Source organism: Astyanax mexicanus, chromosome 10 (genome assembly GCF_023375975.1).
Source record: "Astyanax mexicanus isolate ESR-SI-001 chromosome 10, AstMex3_surface, whole genome shotgun sequence".
Lineage (NCBI taxonomy): Eukaryota > Metazoa > Chordata > Actinopteri > Characiformes > Acestrorhamphidae > Astyanax > Astyanax mexicanus.
Window position 1 is genome coordinate 14,763,795 of NC_064417.1, and position 9,495 is coordinate 14,773,289.

Genomic DNA, 9,495 nt, shown 5'->3' on the forward strand with positions numbered 1-9,495 from the left:
TATCACCCCAGTTGGTTTTTCTGATCACAGTATGGTGTCAGGGAGAGTTTTTATTAATCATGTTAAACCTAAGAGTGCTTACTGGCATTTTAACACCAGTCTTTTAAATGATCTTAATTTTAGACGTTGTTTTACTTTTTTTTGGGGCACTTGGAGGTCTAAAAAAGTTGATTTTAATTCTGTACAACAATGGTGGGATGTTGGCAAAATACAAATCCAGCAATTCTGTAAGCAGTACACTCTCAATGTCACGAACAGCATATCACAATCTGTTACCGTTTTAGAGAAGGATATATTGTTTTTACAGAGCACTGCAGAAGCTGGGGTGGACCAGGACCACACCCAGACACTTAAGGGCAAGAAGGCTGACCTGCTCGGCCTTCGGGCACAGGGTGCTCTGATCAGATCTCGCTTTCAAAACCTCTCTGAAATGGATGCCCCGTCGCAGTTTTTCTTCAGTTTGGAGAAGAAGAATGGCCAGAGTAAGGTTATTCACTGTCTCCGTGCAGCCGATGGCAGGGAGCTCTCTGACCCAGCAGAGGTCAGAGAGAGAGCTGTGGAGTTCTACTCTGAGCTCTATTCCCCTGAGTGGATGGAGGACCAGTCGGCACAGCAGCGCTTTTATGACGGTTTGCCACAGGTGTCCCCTGCAGCCAATGAAGAGCTGGAGCAACCCGTGTCCATGCAGGAGCTGCATGGGGCACTACAGGGCATGGCCAATGGGAAGGCTCCTGGGGTTGACGGTCTGCCTGTTGACTTTTATAAGTCTTTTTGGGAGGTGATGGGGGAGGACCTGCTGGAAGTGCTCCATGGCAGCCTGGCTGGGGGGCAGTTACCCCTGAGCTGCAGAAGAGCGGTCCTTGCCCTGTTGCCAAAAAAAGGAGACCTCACGGACATCAAGAACTGGAGACCTGTGAGCTTGCTCTGTGCTGACTACAAAGTTCTCTCCAAAGTACTAGCAAACCGGCTGAAGGAGGTGATTGGGCAGGCCATACATACGGATCAGGCATACTGTGTTCCGGGTAGGTCAATTTTTGATAACATTTCTCTTATTAGAGATTTATTAGAAGTGTCTGGGTGGGGTCCCCGCTTTGGACTGGTCTCCCTGGACCAAGAAAAAGCTTTTGATAGGGTCGAGCATGAATACTTGTGGGATACTTTTAAAGCTTTTGGTTTTTCATCAACTTTTATTTCTATGATAAAAGTGCTCTATGCGGACATTGAGAGTGTACTGAAGGTCAATGGTGGCTTGTGTGCTCCTTTTAAAGTTGGGAGGGGTATTAGACAGGGCTGTTCCCTATCAGGAATGCTGTACTCTTTAGCAATTGAACCCATGCTTCACCGACTTAGAAAAGAGCTTTTAGGTGTTTTTATTCACTCTGAAATTCCACGCTTTTATCTATCAGCTTATGCCGATGATGTCGTTCTTGGCATCACAAGTAATCGAGATGTTGGAATTTTAACTGATATTATTAAAGATTTTAATAAAATGTCGTCAGCAAAAGTGAACTGGGCTAAGAGTACAGGACTCCTGGTAGGGAACTGGGAAGGAGAAGAGCCAACCTTGCCAGAGGGTTTAAAATGGGCTAAAGATGGTTTTAAATATCTAGGGGTTTTTCTGGGAAGTGATACTGTAGTTAAAAAGAACTGGGAGGGGGTTTTACAGGCTGTACAGAACAAGCTTGCCAAGTGGCGGTGGCTTTTACCCAGAATGTCTTTTAGGGGAAGAACACTGATTGTTAATAATCTTGTAGCATCTTCCCTCTGGCATAGGTTGGCTGTTCTCGAACCCCCTCGGGGACTTTTAACTGGCATTCAAGTTTTAATTGTTAATTTTATGTGGGATAATCTTCACTGGGTCCAGCGCAGTGTTTTGTTTTTATCAAGGGATGAGGGCGGGCAGGGTCTCATTCACCTTGATAGCAGGAGGGCAACTTTTAGATTACAATTTTTACAGAGGTTTTTATTTGGTTCTTTTAACACTCTTTGGAGACATTTGGCTGGTTTTATTTTGCGTAGAGCGGGCGGGCTGGGTCTGGAGGAAAGTGTGTTTTTATTACGAACTGATGAGTTTTTATGTGCCGGAATGTCTTCTTTTTATGCAAGTGTTTTTAGGGCCTGGCAGTTATACTTGGTGGAGAGACAGGCCTCCAGTATGTCCATGTACTGGTTTCTCCAAGAGCCTGTGGTCCATGGAGCCCGCCTGGCCATCGCGGAAGGTTCCTTGTCCAAAAGACTGATGGAAGTGGGACTAGTTACTGTGGAGCATCTCCTAAAGACTGTTGGGACGACCCTGGATGGTGTGGAGGAACTGGCTCACAAACTTGGAGTACGGTCAGTCAGGGTCGTTTCTCAGATGCTCCACAGGTTTCGGGAGGCGCTGACAACAAAAGAAAGGAACCTTCTGGAAAAATGGACACCTGGGCAGGCGGAGCTTCAGAGGACGGACCCTTTTCCCTGTCTTTGGATCAGGCCCAATTTTAACATTTTAGACACACAGAGCCCTCTTTTATCGCTGGACGGACTAACAGACATGCGGTTTGACGGTCTACATGCCAAGGCCATGTACAGGGGGTGTGTGAAGGTGATCCATCTAGACAAACTGGCCGGGCTGGTCGACACCCCCTGGAGGGCGCACTTTGGCCTTGGCTGTGACGTCAAACCAGCATGGAGAGCACTGTACAAGCCACCATTGACCAAATCTGCTGGAGACTTGCAGTGGAGAATCTTACACGGAATTATCGCTGTGAATGCTTTTGTTTCCATTTTAAACCCTGCAGTGACCTCTGAGTGCCCTTTTTGTTTTGAAAGGGAAACTGTTTTTCATTGTTTTACTCAGTGTACAAGACTGGTTTTACTGTTTAGGGTTTTAACCTCCCTTTTTACTTGTTTTAATGAATGTTTTACACTGTCACTTTTTATTTTGGGTTTTCCATACTGCCAAAAGAGAAAAAAGAAATGTCACTTGTTGAATTTTATTTTGGGGCAGGCCAAGAGTGCAATTTATTTTAGCAGAAAGAAGAAAACAGACTCAGGCCAAGTTTGTGATGTTCTTTTACTTTTTAAACGGTTAATACAGGCCAGGGTGAGGGTTGATTTTATGTTTTATGATGCAATGAACGATCATGTTGGGTTTGAAAATGTGTGGGACTACGAAGGAGCTTTATGTAAAATTTTAAATGGTGAACTCATTTTTAATGATCTTTTAGCATAAACCAACCTGTGTTTTTATGTAACTGATGGTCTGTTTTAACTAATATTGTTAATAAAGTGTGGTTAAAACTCAAACTCTCTTTTACTCTCTACTTCTCTATTTCTCACTCTTTCTTTCTCTCTTTCTCACTCTCTCTCTACGTCTCAATTTCTCTTTTTCGCTACTTTTCTATTTCTCTATTCTCTCTTACTCTTTCTTTATTTCTCGCTCTTCTCTCTACTTCTCTTTCACTCTACTTTTCTATGTCTTGCTTTCTCTTTCTATCTATCTCTCTACTACTTCCTCTTTCTTTCTCTACTTCTTTATTTCTCGATGTCCCTTTTTCTCTAATTCTCTTTTTCTCGCTCAATATTTCTCTCAACTTGTCACTCTTTTTCTCACATTCTCGCGTGTTCTTTCTCTTTTCCTCGAGATTTTCTCCCTACTTCTTTATTTCTTGCTCTCCCTTTTTCTGTACTTCTACATTTAACACTCTCTCTTTTTCTCTACTTCAACCATTTTAGAAATGATAGCAACAACCTAGCAACCAGTTATCAACACCTTAGCAACCACCTGGTAAACATTAGCAACTGCCTAGCAACCACTTTAGAAATGATCACAACCGCTCAGTAAACATTCTGGAATATGTTAGCAACTGCCTAGCAACCAGTTAGCAACACCTTAGCAACCACCTGGAAAATGTTAGCAACTGCCTAGAAACCACTTAGCAACCACTTTAGAAATGATCACAACTGCCTAGCAACCACTTAGCAACCATGTGGAATACATTAGCAACTGCCTAGCAACCAGTTAGCAACACCTTAGCAACCACCTGGAAAACGTTAGCAACTGCCTAGCAACTGCTTAGCAACCACTTTAGAAATATTAGCAACTGCCTAGCAACCAGTTAGATACACCTTAGCAACCACCTGGAAAACATTAGCAAGTGCCTAGCAACCACTTAGCAACCATGTGGAATACGTTAGCAACTGCCTAGTAACCATTTAGCAACCACCTCGGATACCATAGCAACACCTTAGCAACCGCCTAGCAACCACCTAGCAACACCTTAGCAACCACCCCGGATACCATAGCAACCGCCTAGCAACACCCTAGCAACCACCTAGCAACACCTTGGCAACCACCCTGGATACCATAGCAACACCTTAGCAACCATCTAGCAACACCTTAGCAACCACCTAGCAACACCTTAGCAACCATCCCAGATACCATAGCAACACCTTAGCAACCACCTAGCAACACCTTAGGAACCACCCCAGATACCATAGCAACACCTTAGCAACCGCCTAGCAACACCTTAGCAACCACCTTGCAACCACCTAGCAGCACCTTAGCAACCACCCTGGATACCATAGCAATACCTTAGCAACCGCCTAGCAACACCTTAGCAACCACCCTGGATACCATAGCAACACCTTAGCAACCGCCTAGCAACACGTTAGCAACCACCTAGCAACCACCCGGATACCATAGCAACACCTTAGCAACCACCGCAGATACCATAGCGACACCTTAGCAACCACCTAGCAACACCTTAGCAACCGCCTAGCAACACCTTAGCAACCACCTAGCAACACCTTAGCAACCGCCTAGCAACACCTTAGCAACCACCCTGGATACCATAGCAACACCTTAGCAACCACCTATCAACACCTTAGCAACCACCTAGCAACACCTTAGCAACCACCCCGGATACCATAGCAACACGTTAGCAACCACCTAGCAACCACCCGGATACCATAGCAACACCTTAGCAACCACCGCAGATACCATAGCGACACCTTAGCAACCACCTAGCAACACCTTAGCAACCGCCTAGCAACACCTTAGCAACCACCTAGCAACACCTTAGCAACCGCCTAGCAACACCTTAGCAACCACCCTGGATACCATAGCAACACCTTAGCAACCACCTATCAACACCTTAGCAACCACCTAGCAACACCTTAGCAACCACCCCGGATACCATAGCAACACCTTAGCAACCACCTAGCAACATCTTAGCAACCACCCCGGATACCATAACAACACCTTAGCAACCGCCTAGCAACCACCTAGCAACACCTTAGCAACCACCCAGGATACCATAACAACACCTTAGCAACCACCTAGCAACACCTTAGCAACCACCCCGGATACCATAGCAACACCTTAGCAACCATCTAGCAACACCTTAGCAACCACCCCAGATACCACAGCAACACCCTAGCAACCACCTAGCAACACCTTAGCAACCACCCCAGATACCATAGCAACACCTTAGCAACCGCATAGCAACACCTTAGCAACCACCTAGCAACACCTTAGCAACCACCCCGGATACCATAGCAACCGCCTAGCAACACCCTAGCAACCACCTAACAACACCTTGGCAACACCCCGGATACCATAGCAACACCTTAGCAACCACCTAGCAACCACCTAGCAACACCTTACCAACCAACCCGGATACCATATCAACACCTTAGCAACCACTTGGAAACCATGTGGAATATGTTAGCAACTGCATAGCAACCAGTTAGCAACCACTTAGCAACCACCTGGAAAATATTAGAAACTGCCTAGCAACCACTTAACAACCATGTGGAATACATTAGCAATTGCCTAGCAACCAGTTAGCATTAGCTTAGCAACCACCTGGAATATGTAAGAATCTGCTTAGCAACCAATTATCAAACAGTAAGCAACGATGTGGAATACATTAGCAACTGCCTAGTAACTACCTAGCAACCACTTAGCAACACTTTACTTTATATAGGTATATTTATTATTATTCTTACGCCATTTTTTCTGTACGCTACTCCTCCTAGAGCTTTTATCGTAGAATCACGAAACTTTCACGGATCGTAGGACCTATAGTGAATTACATTGCTTGTGCTTTTTGGAGCGATTTATCGTACGGTTTTCGTAAAAACTTCGTAAATGTTTTTTTTCCCTTTAGGAATGAATGGGGGAGAAATTTGAAAGCCTGTGACGTTCACAATTTTTGAGTTACGGAGACCAAATTCGGCGAGCTTATAGATCTTATCGAGATCTTTAAATATAATAATATTAGGTTGCGAAGCGATACGACATACGGTTTTCGTACAATTGTCGTACGAAGTTTCCCCATAGAAATGAATGGGGGGCCCAGAGTTCCATCTCACACACGAGCAGCTCTGCGCACGGAACCCCTTCTCTCCCCTGCTCCTCCAGTACTGTGAGTGTATGGAGGAGCTGCTGTATGGAGCAGCTATCAGTCAAAAGTTTGGACACCACGGCACCCCAGCCAGCGCTTTGCAACCACCTATTAACTGCTTAGCAACCACTCTCTCTTTCTCACTCTCTCTCTACTTCTCAATTTCTCACTCTCTCTTTCTCACTCTCTCTCTACTTCTCAATTTCTCACTCTCTCTTTTGCTCTCTACTTCTCACTCTCTCTTTTGCTCTCTACTTCTCACTCTCTCTCTACTCTATTTCTCACGCTCTCTCTACTTCTCTCTCTCTTTTGCTCTTTACTTCTCAATTTCTCACTCTCTTTTGCTCTCTACTTCTCTATTTCTCACTCTCTCTACGTCTCTATTTCTCACTCTCTCTCTCTACTTCTATTTCTCACTCTCTTTTGCTCTCTACTTCTCTATTTCTCACTCTCTCTCTACTTCTCTATTTCTCACTCTCTTTTGCTCTCTACTTCTCTATTTCTCACTCTCTCTCTACTTCTCTATTTCTCACTCTCTCTTTTGCTCTCTACTTATCTCTTTCTCACTCTCTCTATGTCTTTATTTCTCTTTCTATCTACTTGTCTATTTCTCACTCTCTCTTTCTCACTCTCTCTCTACAACTCTATTTCTCTTTCTCTCTACTTCTGTATGTCTCACTCTCTCTTTTGCTCTCTACATTTCTTTATTTCTCACTCTCTCTTTCTGTCTTTCTCTTTCTCTCTACTTTTCTATTTCTCTATTCTCTCTTAATCTTTCTTTATTTCTCGCTCTTCTCTCTACTTATCTTTCTCTGTACTTTTCTATTTCTTGCTTTCTCTTTCTATCTATCTCTCTACTACATCCTCTTTCTTTCTCTACTTCTTTATTTCTCGATCTCTCTTTTTCTCTAATTCTCGCTCAATATTTCTCTCTACTTGTCACTCTTTTTCTCACATTCTCGCGTGTTCCTTTTCTACTTCTCGCGCTGATTTTCTCTCTACTTCTTTATTTCATGCTCTCCCTTTTTCTGTACTTCTACATTTAACACGTTTTCTCTACTTCAACCATTTTAGAAATGATAGCAACTGCCTAGCAACCAGTTAGATATGCCTTAGCAACCACTTGGAAAACATTAGCAACTGCCTAGCAACCACTTAGCAACCATGTGGAATATGTTAGCAACTGACTAGCAAACCCTTAGCAACCACTTTAGAAATGATAGCAACTGCCTAGCAACCAGTTAGATACACCTTAGCAACCACCTGGAAAACATTAGCAACTGCCTAGCAACCACGTGGAATACGTTAGCAATTGCCTGGCAACCAGTTAGCAACACCTTAGCAACCACCTGGAAAACGTTAGCAACTGCCTAGCAACCACTTAGCTATTATGTGGAATATGTTAGCAACTGCCTAGCAACCATTTAGCAATTATGTGGAATATGTTAGCAACTGCCTAGCAGCCACTTTGCAACCACTTAGCAACCATGTGGAATACGTTAGCAACTGCCTAGCAACCACTTGGAAACCATTAGAAACTGCCTAGCAACCACTCAGCAACCACTTTAGAAATGATAGCAACTGCCTAGCAACCAGATATCAACAGCTTAGCAACCACCTGGAAAACGTTAGCAACTGTCTAGCAACCACTTAGCAACCATGTGGAATACGTTACAAACTGCCTATTAACCACGTAACAACCACTTAGCAACCACAAGGAATTCGTTAGCAACCGCTTAGCAACTACTTTAAAAATTATAGCAACTGCCTAACAACCAGTTACCAACCACCTTAGCAACCACCTGGAAAACGTTAGCAACCGGCTAGCAACCACTTAGCTATTATGTTGAATATGCTAGCAACTGCCTAGCAACCACTTAGCAATCATGTGGAATATGTTAGCAACTGCCTAGCAACCACTTGGCAACCACTTTAGAAACGATAGCAACTGCCTAGTAACCACTTAGCAACCACCTGGAAAACATTAGCAACGGCCAAGCAACCACTTAGCAACCACTTTAGAATTGATAGCAACTGCCTAGCAACCAGATAGCAACAGCTTAGCAACCACCTGGAAAACATTAGCAACTGCCTAGCAACCACTTAACATCTTAGCAACCACCTGGAAAACATTAGCAACAGCCTAGCAACCCCATTTTGGAAATGATAGCAACTGCCTAGCAACCAGATAGCAACAGCTTAGCAACCACCTTAAAAACATTAGCAACTGCCTAGCAACCACTTAGCAACCACCTGGAAAACATTAGCAACGGCCTAGCAATCACTTTAGAAATGATAGCAACTGCCCAGCAACCAGATAGCAACAGCTTAGCAACCATGTGGAATACGTATTCCACATGGTTGCTAAGTGGTTGCTAGGCAGATTTGTGGAGTTTTGACAAAGCAGTTAATAATTTTAAGAATTTTTTCAAGAAATGCATTTAAACCATAGACTGTGTATAGCTGGACAGAGCATCGTCTCTCAAAAGTGAAGTCACCACAGGTCGGGCGCCCCCTGCTGTTCGGTTTCAGAAAGCTGCGTAATCCCACCCATCCCCATAGGTTTCAATAGCAAAACAGACAACATTCAATCACGTTTTTTTCTAATATACTGTAATTCTACCTCCATTATTTAAATACAAAAGCTAGTGTAACCTCTGCCTATATTGTCACAGAATTAATTTTTGAAAACGTTATTCAGCTCTATTAAAAAAAGGTGTGGTTATTGTAAAAGGGCTGGTTGTGGGCGGGACCAATAACAAACCGTCAGCTTCGCTCCACAGTCTGTGACCTCGAGGCAGCCCTCAGGGGCGGGTTTATTCAAATGAGTAGGCTGTCTCTTCACAGTCTTTCTCCCTCCTCTGGTCTCTACTGCGACTCGGGTATCAGGATCGCCAACATGGTGGAAGATTTTGGCTTCATTTTCATTGAATGAATGGGAACGGTGACACGGCGTCCATCTTTTTTTACAGTCTCTGGTTTAAACATTTGGGAAAAACTGTAATGAAGCACTGTGTTTTGTTGAAGAAGGGTGTGTGTATAAGTTGTCCCTTTGAAATCTACCTGAATTAACTCTTAGCAGGACCTTTTGGGTGGTGTTAAG